Source organism: Myotis brandtii, unplaced genomic scaffold (genome assembly GCF_000412655.1).
Source record: "Myotis brandtii unplaced genomic scaffold, ASM41265v1 scaffold84, whole genome shotgun sequence".
Taxonomy (NCBI): domain Eukaryota; kingdom Metazoa; phylum Chordata; class Mammalia; order Chiroptera; family Vespertilionidae; genus Myotis; species Myotis brandtii.
Window position 1 is genome coordinate 3,754,832 of NW_005371410.1, and position 3,708 is coordinate 3,758,539.

Consider the following 3,708-nt stretch of genomic DNA (forward strand, 5'->3'; position numbering starts at 1 on the left):
GGTTCGATTCCGGTCAAGGGCATGTACCTGGGTTACGGGCACATCCCCAGTGGGAGATGTGCAGGAGGCAGCTGATCGATGTTTCTCTCTCATCAATGTTTCTAGCTCTCTATCTCTCTCCCTTCCTCTCTGTAAAAAGTCAATAAAATATACTTTAAAAAAAAAAAAGAAACTTTGTAGCCTTGAGAGGAGCTCAGAGCAGGCCAGGGCGGGCAGGAGGGAAAGCCTCCTGCTCGCTCCAGCTCTGTGGCCACGGCCAGCTGAAAGCAGGTATCTGGGGTTTATTTACCTTCTATAATTGAAACTTTATTGCTTTGAGTGGAGCTCAGAGCCAGCTGTGGCAGGTGGGAAGTTGTCTTCCTCCATCATTGGGGCAACCAAGCCTCCTGCTTGCTCCAGCTCCATGGCTGTCGGCCGCCATCTTGGTTGGGTTAATTTGCATATAGTTGCTCTGATTGGCTGGTGGGCGTGGCTTAAGGTGTAGCAAAGGTATGTTCAATTTGCATGTTTGTCTTTTATTAGTATAGATAATTATTATTACCTTCATTTTTTTATATGTAATCAGCTGCCTTCTGCAGGGGAAGGGGAGAGGGAGGTGGTGAGCCTGCAACCCAGGCATGTGCCCTGACCGGGAATCGAACCATGACCTCTTAGTTCATAGGTCTATACTCAACCACAAGCCACGCCAGCCAGGCAAAGACAGAGAATCTTTTTTAAAAAATCCTCACCCGAGGATATTTTTCCATTGATTTTTAGAGAAAGTGGAAGAAAGAGAGACACATCAATATGAGAGAAACACATCAATTGGTTGCCTCCTGCACACACCCTGACCAGGGCCTGGGCCAGGGAGGAGCCTGCAACCCAACCGAGGTACGTGCTCTTGACAGGAATCGAAGCCAGGCCCCTTCAGTCCACAGGCCAATGCTCTATCATCCACTAAGTCAAACCGGCTAGGGCCATTTTAAAAAAATATATTTTTATTGATTTCAGAGAGAAAGGGAGAGGGGGAGAGAGAGATAGAAACATCAATGATGAGAGAGAATCATTGAACAGCTGCCTCCTGGATGCTCTCTTCTAGAAATCGAGCCCACAACCTGGGCATGTGCCTTGACCTCCTGGTTCATAGGTTGAGGCTCAACTGCTGAGCCAAGCCAATCGGACCCAATGACTAGCTCTTAATTGCCTGACTAGTCAGATGTGTTTATCCATTTGGAAAGGGAAGCATGTATTGAATACTGAATACCTACTTTGGGTTCATTTATTTAATAAAAGTATATGAAGCATCTACTAAATGAGGCACTGGAGATATAAAGATGAATAAAATGGACATGGTGCCTACCCGCACAATGCTGAAAACCTAGTAGAAGAAAGTGGGTAATAAGCAATTAAAGTATGGTGTGTAAGTGCCATGTCAGAAATAAAGATCCTTTGAGAGCACATAGGACAGGCACTGAACCAGACTTGAGAAGCTCTCTAGATGAAGAAATGCCAGGGACCTGACCGAACAGGGACGTAGCCAGGATGGGGAGACAGTGGGAAGAGGAGTCCCAGCAGAGGAAACAGCTGATTTTGTGGAGAGGCTCAGCACAAGAGAGAGGAGCACATGCTTGAGGAACTGAAATTAAATGTAGTTGAGTGGAGAGTAAAAGGAGGGGATAGCAAGCGAAGAGGCCAAGACATGGGCAGGGGACACAGACAGGAGCTCTGTTGGAAACACCAGGAGCTTTTAATGGAATAGTCATAGGGAATTGGGGAATGATGGGATCAGATCAGCACTTCTGAAAGATCCCTCTGCTGTACCATGGAGAATGGGTGTGCAAGACTGGAGTCAGAGAATAAATGTAGCTTGAGATCACTATGAGATAGCCACGATGCTGTAATGTTGGTAGTTGAATGTGTGCGTCCGAAAGCACAAAATGAGATCCACCTTGCAAATAATGGATTTGGGATCATCAGCCTAAGGTACTACAAGTGAGTGTGATCTCCTAGGAAACTGAAACTTTTAATTTTTTAATTGATTTTTTGAATAGTTAATGCTGACACATGGTACAAATGCAAAAGGTACAAAAGGTGTACAGTAAAAAATGTGTTACTCTCTCCTCTGCCCCCCAGTTACTCTCCCTGGAGGCAACCAGTGTTGACAGAATCAATCCCTCCCCTTCCCTTTCCTCCCACACCCCTTCATTATTGGCTGAGGTAAATCAAGCCAAGTTCTCTTCATACAATAACAATACCAACCTTCCTAATATAGATCTTGAAATATACACACTAAAAGATCAGATATATATATATAAATATATATAAACTAGAGGCCCGGTGCACAAAATTCGTGCAGGGGACGGGGGGGAGGTCCCCTCAGCCCAGCCTGCACCCTCTCCAATCCAGGACCCCTCAGGGGATGTCCGACTGCCGGACATCCCTCTCACAATCCTGGACCGCTGGCTCCTAACCACTCACCTGCCTGCTTGCCTGATTGCCCCTCACTGTCCTCCCTGCCCTGCTGGCCTGATCACCCCTAACTGCCTCTCCCTGCCAGCCTGGTTGCCCCCAACTAACACCTCTGCCGGCCCGGTCACCCCATGCAGCCTGTTCGGTCGTCCATTCAGTTGCGATGGTCGCTTAGGCTTTTATATATATTATTGTCTATAATGACTTCTTGTTAAAAAGTCTCCATTCCTGAAAACATTTGACCTTGCAGATTAAAGATCTCTCAGTCACTTTAGGTTTCAAACAGTCTCCCTTGAGAAATCATTCTGTCTTTCGGGGGTTTTCCATTATCCCAGAACTCTCCTCTCCCTCTTCCCTTTCCCAAAATGTGGCCCAGGTGGAGGGGAAGCTACAGGGGACTTACAAGGAAAGTCAGTCAACCTCCTAGCCTTCCCAGCCTTCCTGGCCTTTGGGCTACATTGATTGATTCCAGCTCCTGACAGCCACAGTCCCTGCCACCATGCTCAGTGGTCAAGCACTTGCACTTTCTTGATGCAAGGCCTGGCCTCTTCCAGCCCGTTCATCCTGTCAGCCTTCATCATTTTCCACTGGATCTTCTACAGACCATGCACAGACCTCCAGCGACTGGGGGCACTGTCTCCAGGCCTCTGGCTGCCTAACCATAGCACTTCCCCTTCTCTGTATTTGGCCTAGTTCCAAATGGAAAGCCATACACACTTCTGCTTTAAAACATGCCCCCGCCCCGCACCACCACTACCACTACCACCACCACTCAAAAGGGGCAACCCTGTGCTTATACCTTTTGAATCGCCCCACTTCCTGCCTGCTGCTTAAATTTTTATCTTCCTTTGCAGTCATGGGAAAACGGCTCTGCCATCATATCCTGTGTTCTTCCTGGCACTATCTAAGATCTGTTCAGGGGCAGTCCTCCAACCTCTGTCTCACTGGTGTATACAAAAACATTTTTTTCTTTCTTTCAATAAAGTCTGGCTTTTTCTAATCAAAAGCGCTTGATTTCAAACACTTGCTATGAATTTTTTAAAATCGCATTTTGAAATTCAAAGCCAAGTGATGACTAATGCGTTCTTGGCTGGTTCTTTTCTCTCCCCATGACTCAATGCATGCCATTGACTCAATGGTTGAGGAGCCAAGGACAAGGGTTTACTGAGAAGGTAAATTGTAGGTTGAATATCTCACAACCGTTGTTTCCATTACATCGGCATAAGGTTTCCAGGGCAGGCTGAAGGGAAGCCAATATCA